The sequence below is a fragment of the Pleurodeles waltl genome, chromosome 8, assembly GCF_031143425.1.
Source record: "Pleurodeles waltl isolate 20211129_DDA chromosome 8, aPleWal1.hap1.20221129, whole genome shotgun sequence".
Classification (NCBI taxonomy): Eukaryota; Metazoa; Chordata; class Amphibia; order Caudata; family Salamandridae; genus Pleurodeles; species Pleurodeles waltl.
Genome location: NC_090447.1, coordinates 1,323,478,542 through 1,323,504,455, shown reverse-complemented (window position 1 = coordinate 1,323,504,455; position 25,914 = coordinate 1,323,478,542).

Below are 25,914 nucleotides of genomic sequence, written 5' to 3'. Positions count from 1 at the left end.
TACCCTCCAAATTATATGCAAAGTACTGCTATATAGCCGTTTTAGTGATGTCTCTGGACACTTTATTTTAGCACCTAGGCCTGCTGCTTGTGCTTTTTAGCCTAGTGACATTTTATTCTGCTTTATTTTATTATTTTAGAATCTGCTACATTTGTGGTAGTGTTTTATTTTCTTTATCTAGTTGTTATTTCTCCTAGGAGAGCATTACATTTCTTAGCACGACATTCTTTTCACTCTGTGCTTTACGTAAGGCTGCAGTGAGACAGGATTGTTGGCACAAGTGTACAGTGTGTCTCTAACATTCACAGAAACATACGTATCTTCATATAGGGACATTTCTCAGAACATCAGCTGTTTTATTAAAAAAGCACTTCCCTGTCCCATGCACATTAGAGGGAGGTTCCAGCCAGATGACCACGACCACATGCTGTCTGACTTTGTTAGAGCTGCTTGCTGAGACCTCCAGTTCTCTGGCCTACATTGGGACGGTGTCTCTATAGACAACAGGCATCTTCACCACTGTCATATTCAGGTATGGGGAATGATGTCTTCCCAGGGGAGAGTCCTGAAGGGCGGATTAGGGCTTATCCTACTGTGCTCTAACATAGCTTAGGTAAGAATCCCCTGTATTGTGTATAGTGACAGTATGGTAGGACTTTTCTTGTGTTTCACTTTTCTTGTTACTATTTTGCTTCTAATGTGTTTCATCATTCTAATTATTGCATTTCATGCCTTTTTATCTAAGATGCAGCTTCTTCAATAAATTCTATTGAACCATTCTCTGCCTCTGTTTGTCTTTGCATGTGTGAAACTAATGTCACTGAGAGAAAAGGATGAGATCTGATCCACAACGATTTCCCTAAGAAGTCATTATGTCATGCGATTTGCTACAAATCATCCCTGCTCTGGGGCAGAGACAAGGCTCTCCTGGCTGGCCCGGAAAAGGATTTGTCCGACAGTTGTCACATGGTGTGGGATTGGACTCAGTTCCCAGCAATTAAGATGATGCTTCTGCCCAAATCCAGCAGCCTCACTGGTACAATGAGAGCCAATGCGACAGTGCGGGTATCCACAAACTCAGAGATGTTGTAATAATCACTGCACCTAAACTCTATATCTTGTGCTCATTTCAGAAATACATATGTTTTCTTGATACCCATTTTTCACTGTGCCTATTTTGATATAAGAATTGGTCTATACTTGGTATTCAATGAAAAGACTTTGGGGGTCATTCTGACCCCGGCGGTCATGGACCGCCGGGGCCAGGGTTGGCGGGAGCACCGCCAACAAGCTGGCGGTGCCCCGCAGGGCATTCTGACCGCAGCGGTTCAGCCGCGGTCAGAAAGGGAAAACCGGTGGTCTCCCACCGGTTTTCCGCTGCCCTGTAGAATCCTCCATGGCGGCGCAGCTCGCTGCGCCGCCATGGGGATTCTGACACCCCATACCGCCATCCTGTTCCTGGCGGCTCTGCCACCAGGAACAGGATGGCGGTATGGGGTGTCGTGGGGCCCCTGGGGGCCCCTGCAGTGCCCATGCCAATGGCATGGGCACTGCAGGGGCCCCCGTAAAAGGGCCCCACTTTGTATTTCAGTGTCTGCTCTGCAGACACTGAAATACGCGACGGGTGCCACTGCACCCGTCGCACCTTCCCACTCCGCCGGCTCAATTCTGAGCCGGCGTCCTAGTGGGAAGGCTGTTTTGCACTGGGCTGGCGGGCGGCCTTTTGGCGGTCGCCCGCCAGCCCAGTGCAAAACCCAAAATACCCTCAGCGGTCTTGCGACCGCGGAGCGGTATTTTGGAGGGGGGAACTCTGGCGGGCGGCCTCCGCCGCCCGCCAGGGTGAGAATCACCCCCTTTGTGTGGTGCAGCCCAGTTGTTTGCTCTGGGTACCTTGGGTTCTTGGAGAACCTACAAACCCTATATATCCCTGCAACCATAATGGTCTAGCGGACGTAATGGTATATTGCTTTTGTCATTCAATCTGCTTTTATGGCAAAAAGGTGCAGATGAAAATGTCACAAATGCCTGTTTTTCCTACTCATTTTCAATATTTCTTTTTTTCAACAGTTATTTTCCTTGGGAAATCCTTGAGGGATCTACACATATGAGCCCTTGCTGAATTCATAATTTTGTCTGATCCCCCATGGGTTTCACACTGGTTTCTTCCATAAACTGAAGGTAGATTGAGAGAACAAAAATAGGAAAACAGGCTACCTCTTGGAAAAATTCTAAAACTGTGGTACTAATTTAGTATTTTTCCTATTTTCTCAGTCCCCTCCAGGGGAATCCACAAACCCTGGGCACCTTTAGAATCCTCAGGATGTTGGGAAAAAAGGACACAAATTTGGCATGGATAGCTTATGTGGACTAAATGACCAAAAAAGGGCTCAGCACTGGTTGGTGGAAAGGCCTAACATTAAAGGAGTTACGTGAAAACTTAACCACTAGGTCAATGGAGCACTCTATAAATAAAGTCTTAGAAAGGAGGGAAAGAGTTAGGGGAGAAAAGCAAGGGCAAAATATTTAATTAAAGGGTGAATTGTGGATTGGTGAGTTTTCAGTTCTTTTTGGAATGTGAGCAGGTCGGCATTCAATCTAGTTTTTTAATAAAAAGATCTACAACCTACACGCAATGTATGAGAGGTTTCTAATCCCTGTTTTACTTCTTCTTCCTTTAGAGATCATTAGAAAAAACTGCCATTTCGCTGGCCACATTAAAATGTGTCAGACAGATAGGATGGTAGGTCAGTGTGGATCGCATTGCATGCTATGCATGCTACATTCAACTCTATCCTAGCTTCAAGAGGAGGCAAGTCATAAAAAAGGCATGATATGGATAGATTTTCTTGACCTAGTGACAAATCAGGCAGCAGCATGGAAGGCAGCCTTTAGTGGTACAGCAATCAATTTAGGAAGACTCACAAGGAATGCATTTCCTCCATCAAGATGGTGAGAACGTGAACTGCAGACCTGAAGTTTACAAATAAATAAAATAAATAAGTGGCACAAAATGACTTGAGATGATGCCTGACAATAGTCGTCTGAGGTGATTTTCGACAGAGAAGGCTATTGGTCACAAACATACTATGTTATACAATCAAAGGCCTAATAGAAACAATGAATGGGTAGATTAAAGCAAGTTTATAGCTTGTGACTGCTAATCGGTTGCCATTAAATGTGGAGGTTTGAAAAAAAAACTATTATCAAGTAGATATATGGCTCATTCTACCACAGGAGTAGACGTCATAGACAGGTTATACCATTAATGGATAAGATAACATTAATAGAGGCTATATGTCGCAGGGAGAAGATAGGTATGCTATATGCATTTTTAATAGATGCCCAGCAAGACGACCTTGAACAACAGAACGATAGATGGGTTAATCGTGTGGGTAAGGAGGGAGGGCTGAGAGAGTCATTACAACTAGCAGGAAACCTGTATTTTAGACAATTTGAAAATGCAGCATTATAAGTCAGCATTCGACCTATATTACACACCAGTAAAACTGAGAAAGTGGGGAGGATCTGATGGGAACTGTAATCAATGTTGGGGGATGGAAGCAGAGATATTGCATATGTTTTATACATGCCCCAGGCTGAAACCATTGTTGGGTGAATTAGAATTGTTTCTTAGTGATATAACTGGAGGAAATGTGAAACTATCACCAACAATGGTTTTGTTAGGAGTGACAGACCCGCAGGAAAATATGAGGCACGTAATAAAAAAAAAGAAATTTTTTATATATGGCGATGGCGATATTTCGGTTGTGTATAACCACGGACTGGATTAAAAAAGATCCCCCGACATTTGAAGCATGGAGGTTAAGATTATTAGAGGTCCATAGTATTGAACTGAACTTATACAGACTTAAAGGTTATAAGAAGAGGCGTAGGGGGGAACGAATCTGGGCACCATTGACTAAATGGTTGGAAGGGATAGATCTATGTGTGAAATAAAGTCTGTATAGTAGTGGGTTGATCTTGTTGAACTTATCTTCTTTTTTTGTATTTCCTTTTCTTCTTTTGTCTCGCTTTTCTCACTACTTCTTCCCTTTTTTGATACGATGATGTGTAAATGTTTTTTCTTTGCAATAAAATAAAATTAAAATAAAAAAGTAATTGTAATGCAAAACACAGGAAATGTATTGCAGCATACACACCCTTATTTAGCATTCTAAATCATGTTTGCATTCTACATGAATTACATAACTACCATCATTTAAATGAATAGTATATAACAAAAATGGTGGTCTGATAAAGATGCCCAATAGAATGATATTTGAACTTGATAGGAAACACTTCCCTGCCTCATCCATTTTTGTTTCCTGCTTCCGCCATTCATGATATCATCACACCTTCTCCACTTATATTTGCATCAGAATAAACAAAATAATCTTCTCTACTCAGAAGTCGATCCTTGTTCCAATAGAACTCATCTTCTAATGTATTATAATCTTAGTTTACACTTGTGATCCATCTGGGAACCATGTACACAAACTTATCTTTAAGTGCATGGTTGGAATTGCACACTCTCACCATCTCACCAACAACGTAATCTGCTGCACATGATTGTGGACATCATACTATTTCTTGTTTGTGTACTGTTTATATTCAAAATGCTTGATCACAAGATCCAAATCTAGAGCCACCATCACACCTCTGTTTCATGATGTCAGATCCAACATATTTATATGACCCCTTCCTCTTATCATAATAAAAGACATAGAAACGCATTAAGAGACTAATAAGTCAGCTGTCATTTGGCTGGCGTTGGGGAAGCACCACCTCAGCTACTCTAGCAGCCCCCCATCCTCACAATATTAAGGCTTTTCTCCTTGGTCAGCAGGCAATGTATTTGCCAGAAAGGTTTTAAACAGAATAAGTAGTTAAGGCTTTGCTGTCAGAAGAACAGCTGTTCCTGTACCTTTCAATGATTCAAGAGACTGAAAGGTTGGCAGTGGGGCATCTGTTTCTTTATGACCCACCTCTATGTATGGAGAAAATCCTGTATTTGTAAAAACTTTAAAAAATGGGTCCTGGGTAAACCGTATTGTATCTGAAACTCCAAGAAAGATTTACAGTGTGAGTCTACATATAAACCCCCAACCCTCCTTATCCCTTGCCGTTTCCAAATTGCCAGAATAGGAACCCTACAAATAGAGCAGGGGATGACTGAAGAACTCAATGGAGTATATAAGGTAATCTTACTGAACCCCATGCTTTGTTTTAACTGTATCCAAACCTTATAAACTGCTTGTAAGGCTTTAAATCTTACTTTTGTGAAGTAACTAGGTTCCTCAAATTTCGACAGCCAACCTTTTGCTTCCTCACCAAGCATCATTTCATACAAGGAAGGTTGTGCTTCTTGATTACTCTCTCTGACCTCACCCGTTATCAATTCGTCCATATATTGGAGGCAACAGGCATAATAATATAGCGTAAAATTGGGAACTGCCCAACCTCCTCAACATTTAGGAAGCGTCATATATTTCATTGCCCTCCTTGGTTTGGCATATCCCCACAAAAAGTTGCTGCTTATTGTTTCTGATTTGTTTAGCCAGCTTTTTGCAATCTCGAAAGGAATTGCGCAAAATAAATACAGTATTCTTGGCAAGATCATCATTTTCAAAACATTACAGCGACCCTCAAGTGATAAATATAGATAATACATTCCGTCCAAGTCCCACTTCACTTTACTTACCAGAGGGGCTAGATTAAGTTCCACCACCTGATTAACAGCGGCAGATACATAGCCTCTACCACTACCCGCTTATCCTTAGTCGAGGTGTACACTGAGCATAAAATCTGTGTCTTATCACGTTTAATTTGTATCTGGAGTATCCTCCAAAGTTTCTAGCTAGCTCTTTAATTTCCTTCATAGTCCTCTCCAAGTCAATTGTTATTACTGCCACATCATCCGCATAAGCAAACACCTTATATTCTTCCCCATGATAAGTCACTGGCTTGATTTTTATGCACCTCTCCAATTTGGACAAAAAGGGATCTATATATAATGCAAAGAGCAAAGGGGAACACGGACATCCCTGTCTGGTACCCCTGGAGATCGGTATGATTCTTGATTCTAGCCCTCCCACACAAACTCGAGCTTTGGGGGGTCTTATATATGGCACTAATAGCTGTTAAGTAACCTCCCCCTCCAACTTCCATTTCAAAGTTTCCCATAAAAAAATCCAAGACACATGATCTAATGCCTTTTCAGCATCTAATAGCACCAAGCCAAGAGGTGTCCGGTACATTTCAACAAGATCAAATAAGGAGATTATTCTTCTGATATTGTCAACCGTTCCTCGGACCGGAATAAACCCATGCTGTCTTTTACAGACTAGCATGGATATAACTTTTGCCAATCTATTTGCTAAGACCTTTGCATAAATTTTCCCATCTACGTTTAACAATGAGATTGGTCTATATGATCCGGGAGAGTTTGATGGCTTATCTTTTTTTTTAAACACTATGATATTAGCATACTCCCAGGATGATGGAATCTGCCCTTGTTGTGCCTTACAAAATGTTTCCTGCATGTCCCTCCTTACTTCTTTATAAAACATTTTATAAAAGGCTAATGGTAAGGCGTGAAGTCCTGACGCTTTTCCTGCCACTAATGAGTTCACGGCTTCCAATATTTCTTCTGATTGAATCAGTGCATCCAATATAATTTGATCCTCTAAGGAAAGTCTAGCTGTTTTTAACCTTCCCAAAAGTTCTGTGACCTCCCTCTGGAGCCCATCAGAATATACTATATCTTCCCTATACAGCTATTGATAAAAGTCTTTAAAAACCTCTATAATTTCCTCTAATTTTCACATTTCCGCCCCTGTGCATCCATGATAATCTCTATGCCTCCTTTGGCTGATTTCTGCCTTACACGTCTTGCTAGAACTTTACCGGTTGTCGCCCCGTATTCATAGTTTGTTACCTTATGGCTATGATAATTAGCTGCTACTGCCTTATTCAGATATGAATTAATTTTAATCTTCAGAACCGATATCTGAGTCTGTGTTGAGCTACAATCCTCCTTGTTTATTATATTTTGAATTAATTTCTGATCTACTCAATTAAGTGTTGCCTGAAGCTCTTTAACTTCTCTAGCCCTCGACTTCTGCAACCCCACACTATAACTTAAGGTTTCTCCCCTGACGCTTGCTTTAAGTGCATCCCACACCGTCCCTATAATAGCCGTGCTTCTATTAACCTCCAAAAATTGTTGAATCCATATCTTCATATGTTCCACATATCCAGGATCGGCCAATAATTTCTTATCAATTGACCAAGCGAGGCGTGGCCTTACTAATCCCCTTACCAAGACAGTTAGAAATAATGGATTGTGATCTGAGAGAAACCTGGGCATGGGATCTATACTTGCATCCCTTATTAAATTAGCCGAGATAAAAAAATAGTCCAGTCGTACTAATTTAGCATGCAGGAGGAGTTGTAGGTAAACCAGGGTCTGGAGCTATAGCTCTCTCCCAAACATCTGTCAGACCATGATCCCTTACTAACCTTCTTAAAGCCCTCCAAACTTTAGGTTTCCATCCCCAATACTGATCCTGATTACCCGTATTCCTTCCCACTTCTATATGGATATTCAAATCTCCACATAATACCAACGGTAATGGCCATTCTATCAATTCATCAAAATTCGATCATCAATGGTACAAAGAGTAAACTTAATTGTTCCTATTAGACATTCTAGAATAACCCAGTGCCCGTCCTTATCCACCAGTGAGCGACCGACTAGAGAGCAAGATTTTCTGGCTAATATCGCCACTCCCCGTGTTGACACCTTCTGCTGAGTGCAAGATAAGGGTACCAGCCCTAATTCTTTTGAGAGCCCTTGCCTTTCCCATGAGATGTGAGTCTCTTGCAAACAATATAAATCTGCCTGAATTAGTTTAAGTCCTACAGCTACTTTTCTCCTCTTTTGGGGGTCATTAAGGCTGCATATGTTCATTGAGCATATCTTCAAATTACTAGCCATTCTTTCTTTTCTAAACGTATACCTTGCTTTGATATCGCCATATCTTCTCTGTCCAATCTTCTTCTTCGACAGTACGACCCCTGTATTATACTATCTCTCTCATTAGTCCTTTCCCACATCCTCATTTGTCCTGTTGCATATTTATCCTGAATGTCCTTCTCCCTATCTCTCACGTTCTCTTTGCCTACCTGAGATTTCCCCCAACACCCCAACCCACCAACCTTACCTTGCCTAATCCTGCCCCATCCTCACACTCCCACACCCCTGCCCACCTACCTTCCCCCACTCCCTCCAAACCCCAAGTCCCCCCCAACCCCTATAATCTGCTTCATGAAATGTATGGGACTCCGCTGTCCCTTGATGATGGAATTGTGACTCACTCTGCCCTACCCAAGCCTTACCCGTAGTATGCCCTACACTCCTCAAAATATCCTATACTACTTATTCTAAAATTAAATACCCTTCTTCCCGTATCCCATGATAGAAAATAGAGAGGGAGAACACAAGTGTCTCTTTACAATTGAAAAAAAAAGGGGAAGAATAGAAAAAAAATCCACTCTCCTATCAGCCACAAAGTCTGTCCATAAACTCTTTTGCTTTTACTTCAGATGTAAAATACTGGGTTTTGCCTTCAGCTATCACCTTTACCTTGGCAGGATTCATCAAGTAGACCTGCGCCCCCTTAGTCTGCAGGGCCTGAAATAATTGACAAAGTCCCCATCTTTTTTCCACTGTTGTGTGACAAAAATCAGGCCTCACAAAATAGTTGCACTCCCTAGCAGTGCGTTTGCGATCAGGACAGGTAAGGTCATATACGGCCTGTCTTGCCTGGAAGTTGAGGAGAGATATTAACATAGCCCTAGGATTAATATCTCCTACTACTGAAGATTTAACTGTTCTATTGAAGGGGAACCAGTGTGCCCTCTGAAGATCTGGAAGGCCTCCTTAAACAAAGCCACCACAAATCCACGTGGATCAGATCCCTCAGCCCCCTTCGGTATGCCCAGCACTCATAAGTTGCAATATGATTACAAGTGTACTATCATGTAGGGTGTATTGAGAAGAACTACTGTAACTGTGTGTGTAGACAGCTTATTTTTGTATCTTTTTACTGCAGTTAATTAGTTTTTGACCCGCCAACTTTTTTCTTTTTGTAATGTACAGTGCAATTGTTCGTGCTAGGATGCTGGTTGGATCCTATAATCTGCAGTCACATAAGAGGGGCTTCGAAATGACTGAAGAGGAAATATTGACTGATAATTCAGTGTGACTGTTCATCTCCTCTCTTCTCCTCTAAAGAAGGCCCTGACCTAATGGGAGTAGGATACTTGTCCGCCACTGCTTCTGTAGATGCCACTGAGCTATCCATCCTTTGAGAGATCCAAAAAAGGACCCCAAGAATACCAGCAACCTCACCAAGTCCTAGCAATAACCATTGGAGACCTGTTGTCATCTGACCCAGACATAAACTGAACCCACTTGCTCCTTCCACTCTATTGCTGCCCTCTCTTCTCATCTACCCGCCTTTATCTGTCATCCAAATCATGGAACACACTTTACAGAGCAGCAGAGCCCATATATACAAATAGGATTGGCAAGTGTCAAGATTCTGGCAAATAAAATCCAAGGGCAGCAATGTGTGCTCCAAACTTCACAAAACGCACTGCCAACCATACATGGTCAACATGTCAGTTAGTTGTGGACAGGTTAGAAGTAGACCTGAGGAAATGGAAGTGGAACAAAGGAGAGAAAGAGAGACACTGGATATCTTTGCATTGCCTAGTTGCACATTTGGGCTTGATCTGTGCTGCAAAAGTGTTGATATCTAAAGCCAAAAGGAGACTTTAGTAAAGCTACAATACTGACTCTGACATCTGATATTACAAACGATATACATTTGACAATCTATGCATTTCCAACTCTATTTTTGAATGAAACTCAATGTTTAACCTTGAGCTGAGAAACAATTAAAATGTATAAAACATGAAGTCAATATGCATTATATGTTAAAGAGAACTATCTTCAGAATAATGTGATAATATTATGTTATTTGGATGACTTTCAAAGTAATTGGTTTCTAAAGTGCGACATAAGAAGTGTTTGTTAAAATCATATAGTTCACTCACAACCATCAACCATGTGTTTTTCTAAAGCAATATCTTAATACCATGTCTTCTATAAATAACTAATATATATATATATATATATATATATACATACATATATATATATATATATATATATATATGTCAGTATGTGCTGTATGAGGTTTTTACAACATCTTTTGTAGGATCAAAGGAATGCAATATAGAGTTTCTAACCTCAACTGTTGACTCATTGTAAAACAGCAAGTGCAATGTAAGCATTTCTAATCCTCAATGAATGGTTTCTGAAATATTGTTCAAGTGTAAGGTCTATATCCTTCAACAAGAGTGTTGTGCTAGAATTCTCATCTGACTGCAGATCAGTCTTTCATTGACTTCCAAAAATAACAAATTGTGAGGTTTCCAAGCTTTTGACATAGAAATCCCAACTACAGTAACTATGTATCATGATTTCTCAGCAAGGGCTCTATAAATTACAAGAAACTTAGGGCCAGATGTAGGAAGACGGCAAATTGCGACTTGCAATTTGCGAGTCCGAGCGACTCTCAAATTGCAACTCGCAATTTGCTATGCAGAAAGGTGTCTCAGACACCATCTGCGAGTCGCTATGGGGTCGCAAAGACCCACCTCATTAATATTAATGAGGTAGGTCGCAATTTGCGCCCCCATAGCGACTATGGGCACTCACGGGGATGGAAGCCTGCTGGGAACAGCAGACCTCCATGTCCGTGACTGCTTTTAAATAAAGCAGGTTTTTTTTTTCCAAGTGTAGCCCGTTTTCCTTAAAGGAAAACGAGCTGCACTTAGAAAAAAAACCTGAAACCTTTAGTTTCGGATTTTTTCAGGGGAGGTAGTGGTCCCTTGGACCACTGCCTGCTCTGAAAAAATATTTTGGGGTCCACTCACAAAGGGGAAGAGGTTCCATGGGGACCCCTTCCAGTTTGCGAGTGGGTTACCATCCACTTCAAGTGGATGGTAACTGCGACTCCATTTGCGACTGCGTACGCGGTCGCAAATGGAATTGCATACCACTGCGAGTCGCAAATAGGAAGGGAACACCCCTTCCTATTTGCGAGTCGGAAATGCATTTTGTGAGTCGGTTCCGACTCGCAAAATGCATTTCTGCATAGCAAACACACGTTTGCGACTCACAAACGGCGATTTTCGCCATTTGCGACTCGCAAACTGTTTGCTACATCTGGCCCTTATACTCTAAGCCTCTGAGATGACTGCTACCATTTGCAAGTCTTGTTAGAGTCAGGTTGCTCCATAAGACATGTAGTATGTCTTAATTTCACTCGTGTTTAGGGTAGCATGAACAACTGATTCACAGCATCACTGCTCTGGGTATCCCTCCATCCTTTTGAACTTTAAAGACGCATATGTTCAAAAAGGTTATAATATGTCTCTTTTCAGTTCAGTGCAAAGGTAAGCGTGTCCTGTGCATCATGACATCAGATTGGAGATCATGAGTTTGAGGAAAGAAAGAGGAAAGAAGAGAGCAAGCCTTCCATTGCTATGTCCCCAAACTCTTGTATGCAATCCTAGATGACATCTGCCAAGGACCACCCACCCTCCACTTTTCTGGACAAGGACTGTCTCATTAGTGTTAGTCAGTCCCACCATCCTAGGAACAACTTGGCACTATGATTGACCATATTACTATGTAAACCACTCTGTAACTTTCTATTATAACTAAACTTATAAATCCAACACATACATACATGAATACAAACAAGTAGTAGCCTGATGCTCCTTGGATGCTTGCCTTATCAGGCTCCCTCTGCATGGCCAAGCACTGCCACACATATTAGGATGAAGTAATGGGTTGTGACGAAGAGCCAGGAGCCCTTTGGATTTTGGTTCTCCAGATGCACTGCTTTGTGGCAATCAAGGGCCTTTAAATATCAGTATTCACATTATGTTCCCTTTAACAACACATTTGTGTGCTACATGAAGAACAATTGGTGGCATCTTGAAAATTAGGATGATGACTCACCAGAAAAGCGTATCAGGGATGATGCTCAGTCCTAAAATGGCACCTTCACCTGGGGTGCAGGCTCCACCAAGATACTCCCCAGGTGGGGTACTTAGAGTAATGGTATTAGCTCCCTATCCCAGGCTATGCATCTCGAAATAGATTTATAATGTAGTAATTTTGCATGTGTTCCATCCGTCCGAGCTCCAAATTCAGACTCTGTGGTATTTTCCACACACACATTTTCGCCAGTTTTTGTAAAGACATTTGTATGATGAGAGAGCACAATATTACCAAACATGTTATAATCTGAATTTAGGCTCAAACTTTTGTTTGAGGCTAAATTGGTTTCATCAATCAATTAGATGTGGACAACACTCAGGGGCTCATTACGAGCGTGGCAGTCAGACTAGCCAACCACTATACTCGTGGGGATGAGGCAGCAATCAACCCTGCTGCCTGCGGGGGGCAGCACTAGGATGTTCCTACCGGCAGACTGGTGAGAACATTGCATTAAGACGTTCCTGCAGGTCAGTACGGCAGGAACAGTGCTGCAGTATTAGTCTCAGCTCCCTTAAGGGAGGCGAGACCAATACCGTAGCATACCAGCACCCTCGGAATGCGCACTGTCTGCAGACAGTGCACATTCCGAGGGTGCTGGGTAGGGGGACCACTGCACTGCCCACGGCATGGTTGTGGGCAGTGCCGGGCCCCCCTGTGTGATCCCCAGCACTGTGTTTCTGCGAGCCTTTTCATGGGGGGTCCCCCCGCCATGAAACTGGATTTGTGATTAGCGCGACAGCATTGAACTCAGCGCCGCCGTGGCTGATGACAAGTCTGACTGCCGTCAGTCCGGTGGGGACCATGGTCCCCTAGCAGTCTGACCGCCAGGATCGTTATGCGGCGGTCGGACAATTGGCGGCCCTAGGTCCAACTATGTTGTAGTGAGGCACACAGGGGGTCATTCTGACCCTGGCGGTAAAATCCGCCAGGGCCAACGACCGCGGGAGCACCGCCAACAGGCTGGCGGTGCTCCCTTGGGCATTCTGACCGCGGCGGTACAGCCGCGGTCAGAAACAGAAAACCAGCGGTGTAGCGCCGGTTTTCCACTGCCCTGGGGAATCCTCCATGGCGGCGCAGTTTGCTGCGCCGCCATGGGGATTCCGACCCCCATACCGCCATCCTGTTCCTGGCGGTTTTGGCCGCCAGGCACAGGATGGCGGTATGGGGTGTCGTGCACTGCAGGGGCCCCCGTAACAGGGCCCCACAAAGATTTTCAGTGTCTGCCATGCAGACACTGAAAATCGCGACGGGTGCAACTGCACCCGTCTCACCCCTTCCACTCCGCCGGCTCCATTCGGAGCCGGCATCCTCATGGAAGGGTGTTTCCCGCTGGGCTGGCGGGCGGCCTTCTGGCGGTCGCCCGCCAGCCCAGTGGGAAACCCAGAATACCCGCGGCGGTCTTTTGACCGCGCAGCGGTATTCTGGCGGTCCCAGCCAGGCCGGCGGCTTCTGCCGCCTTCACTTCGCTTCCGACTTTAGAACTTTGAAACCAGTTTCGAGTCTCAGCGTTGGCTCAAAATCTGTGACTCTGGGCATGTCACTCAATCTCCTGCACACATAAATCGCTTCAGTATCATGGGGTCGAGCTCGCGCTGTATGAAACTGCAAACAGAAACAGCATTTTATGGTGTACTGGTATCCATAACGAGCGTGCTATCTTAAAAAAATTAAAATTTCTAAAAAATGGCGCAGATTGAAATTCAACCGGATTTACAAATTAACAGATTTCTCCGCGATTCTCATGATTGTTTACTAACACAAAAGCAAGGTAAATGTGTTTACAATTACGATTATTTATATAGTTGTTTGAGCTACTGCAAGAGAACACATCCTCAGAAGGATTGAATTTAAAATGTGTCCCTACATAATAAGGACGCTGGTCTTGCAGTACACCATGCTGTGAATGCGTCACATTCCTAAATACACAGACTGAATTCTTGATAAATTGCCCATCGCAAGACCCGAAGAAAGCGCAGCTACGATGCACTGCTGCCATCTTGATGAAAAGTCCCAAACTGAGTCACAGGGAAATCTGGGACAAGCCGCCGGCTCCGCGCACAGTGACCTTAATTCGAGAAAACGCTAATAAATGTTTCAAGGGAAGAAATAGGTGAGGGCGCCACGTGTAGCCTTTATGCACCCAGGGGGAAGAACGTCACGAACACAAACAGAAATGATGCAGTCTCCGGAGTGAGTCTGAGGGGCGAAATTGTGTACACCATTCTTACTTTATTGTATTTGTTCGACGCATGAAATATTAACGGTAACTTATTGAATTGCTGGAGGGCACGCGTGATAAACTGCTCCAGGCCAGGATTTTGCTTTGAATTCTGGAACTTGTAGTCTCGTTTTTATAATGGTATGGCAATACTGCAGATCTCAGAATTCAAGCAAAAAAAGCGCACTGGAGCAGGTAGTTATGCATGGACATGGGAAACGTGGCAGGACAGTTAGAAGTGATAGGCTTCTGAGATTTACCACACACATCTTTACCCTTTCAGTCATTACACTACAGCAATGTTTACGGGTGTTACACAGGGCCGGCTCTAGGACTTTTGGGGCACTGGGCAGAAAGGAAATGTGTGGGGCCCCTCTAATTTGCATACAGTGTGAAATCACAGGAAATTACATCACAGGAAGTGCCATCAACAAACTATTGTTGAGAAGCTTTGCATGAAGCACCTTTCTTTGTGTGGCTATCAATAAAACAATATAAACAAATATCAAACAAATATAATAAGGGGCATATTTATACTTTTTGACGCAAAACTGCGCCGGCGCAGTTGTGCGTCAAAAATAATACCGCCAGCTAACTCCATTTTGGTGCGCTGTGCGGGCGTCAAATTTATACTTTGACGCTCGGTGGCGCAAACCACAGGTGGGAGTCATTTATTTTGACGCACACCGCAGCGTCAAGTCGTAAAGCAAAACGACGTTAACGCGGCGGAAATGACTGTGGGTTGATTTACGACCCCGCAAACCGGATATGCGCCGTTTTTTGACGCAATAGCGTCAAAAAAACCCGCGAACACTGCCATTTCAGCAGAGGAGAGCCAAAATGGATCCCAGATGCCACTGCAGACCCCAGGAAGATGACAACAGACCAGGAACCAGCCAGGAGGACCCACACAAGAACCAGGACACTTTTAAGAAGAAAAGAAAGTGTCGCTTCAGTGCAGAGGAGCAGGAAATTCTGGTTGAAGAGGTGACGGAACACCAGCACCAACTGTTTGTCACCTCAAAATTGCCAATTAGAAGGAGAGAGGCTATATGGCAACAAATTGTCGACAAGATCAACAGTGTGGCAGAAGTACGCAGAACAGTCATCGAGTGCAAGAAATGCTGGCATGACTGCAAGCGCAGGACCAAGGAAAAGATGGCCAGGAACAGGAATGCAGCACTGCAGACTGGAGGTGGGAGTCCTGCACACCAGGAGGCCCTGGACCACATGGAGGAGATGGTTGCAGCCGTCATCCCTGAGGAGATCGTCACAGGGATTCAAGGACAGGACAGCGCAGACTATCAGGAGACAACGCACATGCAGGGTAAGTCGCATGGGGAATTAAAATGCACTAATGTTAACTGCCAGCGGGGGGGGAATACCTACTACACAATGCATGTAAGTAATCATACACATGGAGTGGCATGGGTAAAGGGGGATGGCATGGGGGCATGGCCTGCACAGACAGAAGCTGGGGCACACCATTACACTACACCAACAACAGTCCCATGGGGGCATGCTGCCATGCCAACGATGGAGCAAAGGGAAAGCCACGCCAGGAGGGAAGGGCACAACGTCAAACTGACATTCTGGCACACGTCAGCCACCATACCCCATACATTAACTAGGGCCCTATTAACAACCTCTAGCCATACCGACAACTTGATTGTAACTGCAACAACAGTTGCCACTACCACCTCCGCTCTGTGTGCAGCTCAAGTAGCCAATGGCAGTAACCTCCCCGTGGATCATACACACCTAAATTAGAGGGTTGAGGATGACAACTTCAAGAATCCCCTGAAAAAAGACAAAGGCCCCAGTACTGTCAAATGTCAATGCCCATAGTTGTTGCAAACATCAGCCAATGTCAACAACAATAGGAGCTACACAGCACTAAGGACATACCCATGCTGCATATGTCAGGGTCCATCCTGTGCCTGGGTCACAATGTAACATCCCAAATGTCATACTCCTCAGACAACAGCATTGAGGGGGAGGACACATGTAACTGGTCACTGAAATACACCTGCACAGTCAGAGGAGAAAATAGGACACTGATACGATTATCAGGGCAATCCAATGTACCACACATTCCCAACATCAGCTGTACCCATTACCAATGCCAACATCCATATCGTGCCATAACATTGCTATGCATAGGATATGTTACATGTCAACTACATTTAAGTGGATGTGAAAGATCAGAGACTGGGGCAGGTCCAGATTGTCAAGTGTGCTGCCAGTGCCATCAGAACACCCACAGCCAGTGAAAGGTCTTACCATGAGAATGGATGTAGACGGAGGCTTGAGTAGGACAAGAAAGTGGCAATTCACTATTTGGCCTAAAACAAGACCAGAAGAGATGATGCAGAGAAGTCCAATAAATTAATACTATACATGTGACATGCAGGTGGGCCATAGGCCTGGGAGAATGCCCATCTGAAAGACTGGAGCAATAAACACGAAACAAGATCACAATGTGAATTCATCACAAGGCAGGCATGTCACATCACTAATGCCACAACACAGACACACTAATTGTACCCCGTTTCATTGCAGAGGAAGATGGATCTCCTGCGGATATGCCTGTCCCAGAATACCCTGATGACATGGATGACGAGCTGATAAACATTTCCCAGGAGACCATCCAAGAGGTCCTTGGAACCCTCCAGACCCCACCTTCAGTCACAAGGAGGAGCACAGAACAAGCAGCCATTGCAGAGGACCCACCCACCACCCCAATTCTAAGATCTGCTAGCTCCAATACAGCTGAGGACTCAGACGACACAGGCACCAGCTTTGAGCGAACTGTAGTCAGAGTCCAGTGGGAGCTGGCCAAGGAGGTGCGGGTAGGGATGCAAACTATGGCAGCCAGCCTTGAGGGGGTGCATTCGTGCATGATGTCAACTGAAGAACAGGCAACAGCTATGCAAGCGCGAACAACTATCTTGCAGGAAGTAGAAAAAAGGCTGAAGGAAATCAGCACAGCTGTAATACAGTTGACCCAACACCTACAACAGCAATCCTGTCAACGCGTGCACAAATGCAACACTGAACCCCTCAGGGCTGACCTGGCTGCCTACCATCGTGATGTGGCTGCTTTTCTCAAGAACCAGCAGATCCTCCTTGCTGCAGTACTGCCCTTAAGACCTTCAGAGGTAGCAGCGACTGGGATGTCTGACTCCACGTCTTCTAACACTGAGGTGTGTGTTGCCCCTTCACAACCACCACCAACAAGGACAGAGGAGGCAACACACACATCAGAAGAAGAAGACATGGAACAGATCACTTTCACACAGAAAAGTACCCGGAAGCACTAGTCCCTGCCATATGGCCAACTATTACCAAGGTCCTGCGCTTTGTAACATGCCAGTCTTACAACAACTCTACTTAATGACTGTTCTGCTTACCACTGTATATCTTGTCTGCCTGCCCAGTGATTGTCTCTCTCTTACTTATTGGCAAATCCTGTCCCTCTGCACTGTCGGAAACATCACCCCAGCATGTCAAATGCATTTCCTTAACCCCTTGTGTAGGATCACAATGTAAGATGTCACTATAATGGACTCACAATCATGGACAATGTACATATAGCACTACAGAACTTTTCAATAAATAGCACTTACACAACAAATCTGTCTCTGGGTAATGTGACATATCAACTGTGCAGTAGATAACTGAAATGTGCCTACTGTCAAATTACGTAGCTTGTCAATACAACTGTCCTGATATTATGTAGTCAGATAATTCTGCACAGTGCCCATGATTGCATCATACTCTGCCCTTCCTGAGGGACATATCTGATGAAGTGAGAAACCATACACCATCATGCTGTGTTGGACAGAATAATGCTTCCTCAAGGGATATCTAAGTCATCAAATAGTGGCCTCAAAATGTTGTCACCATGCAATATTAACACATATAACAGTGCACACAAATCTAAGCAAACACTACAAAAACTGCATGAATGAAGCTGTCTGAGTTTACATACAAATAGGTAATCATGCTGAACTGTGTCACAAATGATGTATGTGACTCATGAAGACAAGAATACAAGAGTGCTTACGAGAACTCATCTTATAAGGGTGTCCTTAATCATCACACTGCATTCAGACCTAAAACTGTTCCCCCAATACCAAGTCTGGAAGCACTGTTTGTGACTTAGAAAACATACTTATTGACAGAAACACATTGGGATCCACATTAACTGTGAATGGTAGTTGCAACGAATGGTGGAAACTTTGCAAGGTAGCTCTGGGGTAGCTGCCAATCTTACAGCTCAGTTGGGATTTGTTTGTAGCATAGGACACAAATGTAATAGAACAACATTCATGTACACTAATTCCAAGCCCATGATCAAGTAACATTTAACACATACTGTTAAGGGTTAACTATATATTTATTAAATGCGAATCACAGAAGAGGAAAAGAGGAAACTGAGGGAAAAGTCTTACCTACTCTAATCTCCCCTGACTACTCATTACCCACAACTGTCCCTAACTAACCTAAGCTAAACTTACTTATCACATGTAACGAAACGTTCTAAACATCCCCCCCCCTTATGAGACGGGACACATGGAGGACAACACATACTAACCTAAACACAGACTATGCTATCCCAAACAAATATATATTTTTTTTAATATTTTTTTTTATATATATATATATTTTTTTAAACACACAAGAACCCCAACATAGCCCACCACCCACCCACCCACACATGTAATAAGTAAAAATAGAAAGATTCAGGACCCCCCACCCACTAACACTAACTAAACTAACATCCTATACTAACCTAACACTAAGCCCCCTAAGCCCACTAAGTATGAGAACAAGGAAAGAGGAGGGAGGGGAGGGAATCATGTCCATTGTTACATCAGTCTAGAGGTCGGCCCTCCGGAGGGTCCTCTTTATGGACTTCACATGCCTGTTAATGTGGCGAACATACCGGCTCAGACGGCTTAACTTTCGCAACACACGGTTCATCTTCCGTTCCATGTTGTGGAATGCTGCAGGGTCAACTGATGGAGCTGGGGTAGTCTGGGTACCGGTGGAGGAGGTCTGTGCGTGTGTGGAGCCAAGGCCAGTGGGCTGTCCTGCACCTGTAGCAATGCTGGGGCCTGAAAGTCCGGCAGATGTAGGGACAACAGTCCCAACTGTGGTTGGGGCCACCTGGCTTGAAGTGGTGGTTGTGCTGGTGGTGGCTGTGGTGGGCAAAGTAGGGCCACCCTGTGGGAAGGCCCTCCATGCCCCGGAGGACCGTTCATGGGCCATCCTCCTGAACCCCGACTCTACCAGCAGGATGTGCTGGTATCTCATGGCCCGCTGCTGGAACTCACGGACCTGGTCTCGAGTCATGTTTGCAGCTGTGAAGACAAATGCAAATAATCTACATTAGGAACTGCATTGTGTGAAATGGCACAAGAAGTCAATCAGACAATACATCTACAGTACTTGTAACAGCTCATATCACAATACAGATCATTGAATGTCCCTGAGTAAGTACATGGAAGGCCAGCCTACAAAGGTCACATCACACATAGCACATCCAAAACCTACAAGATGGGTAACAACTGGCATTGACTTGCCATCTGAGTTCTGCCAGTTATCAGCTAACAATCATGCTGTATGTCCTCCGCCAATACCTGGGCTGCAAATTTCAGTATACGGAATGCAAAACTAAAGCCACATGGTCTGCAAGTTGTAACAGGACTTGCCAGTATAGTACCCATGTGCCATACTTGAGTGTGTATACTAGGTTCCAAACAAACAGTCACTTATTCACATGTATGTGTAACATACTGGTAGCATCAGTCCTAGGTACCCTATTCACAAACCCATGCCTGTGTTTGAGGATGGGGGGGGGTGGATAAACAACTAACAATTCCAAACAACATGGACACAGAGGAGTGTATGGAAAACTCCACACATGTTTGGCTCTACACACACACCACAGGTAAGGTCTATCAACAATTAGGAGTCTGCAAACACTAGACCAATCATAGCGCCACACATGTCAGGAAATGCAGAGCTTGGTACACAACATCTACTTCCAGTAAGGCATCACTTACATCAGACACAGAGTTGCAAGAACACCCATGATCATGATTAGCATGCACACCTAGGCCATTGCACTCAAGTTCCACATACATGTGGAAGTACATGCTGCTAGGAAGTTCTACCTACAGTTTAGTAAGTACCTTGGTAAATAGGGAAGCAGAAGTCTGTTGGAAAACAATTTGCTGTACCAATCTGGGAGAATGTGGGTCTGACAGGCTGACTAAATCTGAGCTGAATTCCAGTGTCATCCACATGACTCACCCCAGTACTCACTGTGGTGCCTACAGGAATGGCCTACAATCCCTAGATAGTACAATAGGATATGCATTGGCCAACTCAAAACATTTGAGAAACTGAAATCCTACTCATGGAACAAGACAAATGATTGGCCAACGCATCACACCTTGCTCTGCGTTCAACACACAGGAGTCCATCACACATAACCAGCAAACACAACACATAACAGACATATCAACACTTACTGGAGTGGTCGGGGTCCTCAAATGTAGCCACCTCTCCCACAGTGTAGGGTGCCGGTCCACCTGTAAGGCATGGAAGGAAGAAATGTGCTAAAAATCTGTGCACTGACCAACAATTTCAAAGACATATACAATGTGTAGGCTGCCTAAGGAAATGGCAGCCATTCAGGCATGATGATACTGCATCTGATATATCACGGCCAACTTGTACATAGCATGGGTCTCCTGTGACAGTTACACATATATCTGCACACATGCAGTGGCCCTAACTATCATTTGGTGGCAAACATGCCCCGTCATTAGTGACCAGAAAAAATTATGGAGTGTAATCGTCTCATCATGTGCATCAAAGAAAGACATCCAAATCCTGGTTACTTGAGGACTGCATTACCAGTCAAACAGCCTATGTGGCCATGACACATTTATTACACATAGGTACAATGTACAGAGGGACAGGGACTTTTGTAAGCCCTCATGTTGTTACAGTTTCTTCATTTGATGCGCCCCAGCTATGGTGATTTGCACCAACCATGGAGATGTGAACCCATGTGCATACCTTTGGACTGCCATCCCTAATTGGAATGTGGCACAACTAACTCAAAAAAACATTCTAAGATGTGAGCTGAGGGCACCTTACACCTTTTCAAAATGTTTTCAAATCCAGATCTGACATGCATCCAAAAAGATGAAGGACCACAATAATCCCTAACATTCATAGAACTTCCGTGAACGCTTTCCTTCCACCCTCACCAGACTCACATGAGACAGATGTCTGGGCCACTTTGCTATCATCAATTGACGTTAAGCCAGCACTCATTTTCTGCATCATGTAGTGATTCTAAAGTCAGTCTAGCTATTGCGTCAACAAAGTTAGCCAATATGTTAGTACATCTTTACTTCTCTGGCAAATGTGGCCTATATAGACATGATTGGCTCCTATTTTGTTTGGTTGTCTGACACAAAGGCAGCACCAATTTACTTAACGGAAAAGTATCCTGTAAGTTTGCAGAGCACATGCTACCTGACAGCTAGCAATTGTGATCCTTCCCATAGTGCATCAGTTACCCTGTATGTTTCCCCAACATTTCACACGGTCAGCAAGTTAGCTGGCAGATATTGTACAAATCATCTGATGTCACTACAGAGCATTTACTCGTGCACATTTACATGACTAGTACTCACCAACAGGGCCACCAATCACGATTCCCAGGTGGTCCAAGAGATCCTGCTCCCGGGTGATGAGGTCAGCCCACCGGTGCTTCAGCTGGTGGTCACTCCTCTGGCTGGCATACACACGCTGCAGGTGATGCAGCACCTTTCCCCACCAGATTCTGCATGCCTCAGTGTGATACCCCTGTATCACCCTGCCCCCTGCCTCGATCATCAGTGGCAAGAAATGGCACACAAGCCATATGAAGCCCCCCAACTCCTCTTCACCCATCCTGCCAAGACGTGGCCTACCAGACATTGTACAAATGAGAAAGGGAATAGGGGTTAAAGAAATAGAAAGGGGAAAAGGGGGAAAGTAGGGGTACAAATACAGAAAAAAAGTAAACTTAACAACTAAAAGAGCCCAACTATCCCCAAACTAGCACTACCCACAACAGATTCCCACAAACAACAAAAACACTAGAAAACTGGACAAATGTACACAAAAAACAGTAGGACAGTGTACACCAACAATATTTATTTCACAAATTGACAATAGAGACAGCACACAGGAAACAAAAACACAAAATCAATGGACACCACTCTCAACACAGCCACACAGTCCAGAAGAATCACAGACTGCAATGTGAAAGTGAAAGTACACCCACTTTACATGATCTGTAAACAGGATATCCTTCAACAATGACACCAACTCCACCACCCTGACCGAAAGCCTTGCCAACCTCGGCATCACACAGCTCGTCAACACACCCACTCACACAGCCGGTCACACCCTTGACCCCATCTTCTCCACAAGCAACCACATCACCTTCAACCATACCATCGAACTCTACTGGACCGACCACCACTGCATCCACTTCACCTTCAGGAAACAGACAGAACACCACCTCACCGAACAACCACCACACCGACGATGGGGCAAAGTCATCAAATTTCAACTAACCAACGCCCTAGCCCAGAAACCGCCCGTCAACCCCACCGACCCTGACATCGCGGCACACAACCTCAAGCTATAGATCAACGACTGCGCCGACCGCCTTGCTCCACTCAGAAAACCCTCCAACAACCATATCAACAAAAAAGCCACCTGGTTCACCGACGACCTCCAAGCCTCCAAACGCCACTGCCGAAAACTCAAGCAAATATGGCTACTCGAACGCACTCCAGACAACCACACAGCACTCAAGGATGTCACACGCAAACACCACCAACTCATCAGGCTAGCAAAAAGATCCTTCTTCAAAACCCGCCTAGAAAACAACGCCCACGACTGCAAAGAACTTTTCAGCATCGTAAAAGAACTCTCCAACCCAAATGCCACGGTCAACAACATCACCCCATCCCAAGAACTATGCGACGCCCTAGCAACGGCCTTCCACCAAAACATCACGGACATCCACGACAGCTTCAACTCCCCTCACACTCCGGATGCTCCTACCCCACCCACCACTAACTCCACCCGCTCCAGCCGACTGACCCCCTGGACCAGCATCAGCGACGACGAAACCCGCAAGACCATGAACTCCATCCACTCCGGATCACCATCAGACCCCTGCCCACACCACATCTTCAACAACGGAGAGCCATCAACATCTCCTTCGAAACTGCAAGATTCCCGGAAAGCTGGAAACACGCCAAAATCAACGCCCTTCTCAAGAAACCAAAGGCGGACCCCAATGACCTGAAAAACTTCCGGCCCATCTCTCTGCTCCCTTTCCGGGCAAAGGTCATCGAGAAAATCATCAACACTCAGCTCACTCGGTACCTCGAAGACAACAACATCCTCGACCCTTCCCAGTCCGGCTTCAGACGCAACCACAGCACCAAAACCGCCCTCCTCGCCACCACAGATGACATCAGAAGCCACCTCGACAATGGAGAACCATCAGCCCTCATCCTCCTAGACCTATCAGCCGCCTTTGACACCGTCTGTCACCACACCCTAAAATCCCGCCTCCAGGCAGCAGGAATCCAGGACCAGGCCCTCGAATGGACCGCATCCTTCCTTGCCGGCAGAACCTAAAGAGTCCGCCTCCCCCCATACCAATCCAAAGCCTTCAACATCATCTGCGGCGTACCCCAGGGCTCATCCCTCAGCCTGACGCTGTTCAACATCTACATGGCCCCCCTCGCACAAGTGGCCCGTCAGCACAACCTCAACATCATCTCCTATGACGACGACACCCAACTCATCCGCTCCCTCACCAAGGACCCGCACACCGCCAAAACCAACCTCAACGAGGGACTAAAAGCCATTGCCGACTGGATGAGAGACAGCCGGCTAAAACTGAACTTGGACAAAACAGAGGTCCTCATCCTTGGGCGCACCCCCTCCGCCTGGGACAACTCATGGTGGCCGACCACGCTGTGTCCCCCACCGACACCCACCGACAGCGCACGAAACCTCGGCTTCACCCTCGACTCCTCACTCTCCATGTCAAAGCAGGTCAGCGCCATCTCCTCCTCCTGCTACAACACCCTCTGCATGCTTCGCAGAGATTACAAATGGATCCCAACAGAAACAAGAAAAACAGTAACCCAGGCCCTCGTCAGCAGCAGACTCGACTACGGCAATGCCCTCTACACCGGTATCTCATCCAAACTCCTCCAACGCCTCCAACGCATCCAAAACGCCTCCGCCCGACTCATCCTCAACATCCCTCGCCACTGCCACATCACCCCCCACCTAAGAGACCTTCACTGGCTCCCCGTCAACAAGAGGATCACCTTCAATCTCCTCACCCACACACACAAGGCACTCCACAACACCGGACCAACATACCTGAACAACAGACTCAGCTTCTACACCCCCACCCGGCATCTCCGCTCCGCTAACCTCGCCCTCGCCTCCATCCCCCGCATCTGACTCAAATCTTCCGGTGGCAGATCATTCTCGTACCTCGCCGCCAAGACCTGGAACACCCTCCCGCCGGATCTACGACAGACCCAGGACCTTCTTTCCTTCAGAGAACTCCTCAAGACTTGGCTCTTCGAGCAGTAGCAGCACCCTCCCCCCCCAGCACCTTGAAACCCTCACAGGTATGTAGCGCACTTTACAACTTGATTGATTGATTGATTGATATCCTATTACATCACTTCCTGAATAAAATGTCTGCCCTTTTTCGCGTTCTGCGTCATATTTTTTTCACACATACAGTTTGTGCGTCATAATTTTCGACGCACAGGAGTGAAAATTTGCCTGCATCCAAATAATAGTAAATAGTCTGTACAATTTTCTTGATGCGGCCTAATTTTCACTCCTGTGCGTCAAAAAAATGACACAAATTCTGTATTGGTGTACAAAAAATGACGCATAACGCTAGCAACGTCAAAATTTCAGTGCATGAACTGGTTTTGGGCATTTTTTCTGTTTTTATGTTATGTTACATTTGGGACACATCAGAGATAGGCTGATGGCACCCACTATGGTGTTGATGGTGTATGCTCACATGTGTGACATCATACTGCAGCGGACCATGACCCGCTACTTCCTTCACAGGATTTTGACGGTTGGCTGACGCACTAGATGGCCATATGTGTGGCCTACATATATGTATTGCACGAATTGGGCATGTTTGGCATCAGGAGAGGATAGCAATGTGACGCACATATGAACAATACCTAAATGCCTATGGCTCAATGTGTGTGCTGTTTCAACTAATGTATTTGTTGACCAAGTGTGTGTGCATCACATGATGCATTATTGCACATATGCTTGTATGAATGTGAAGTCCATGTGTCCAAACCTTAGATGCAAGTCATTGTGGAACTGAGAGAGGACATGTGTTAGTCATACATGTAGCAACATCCGTTATGTGCACTTCCAAGATTTAGGTTAC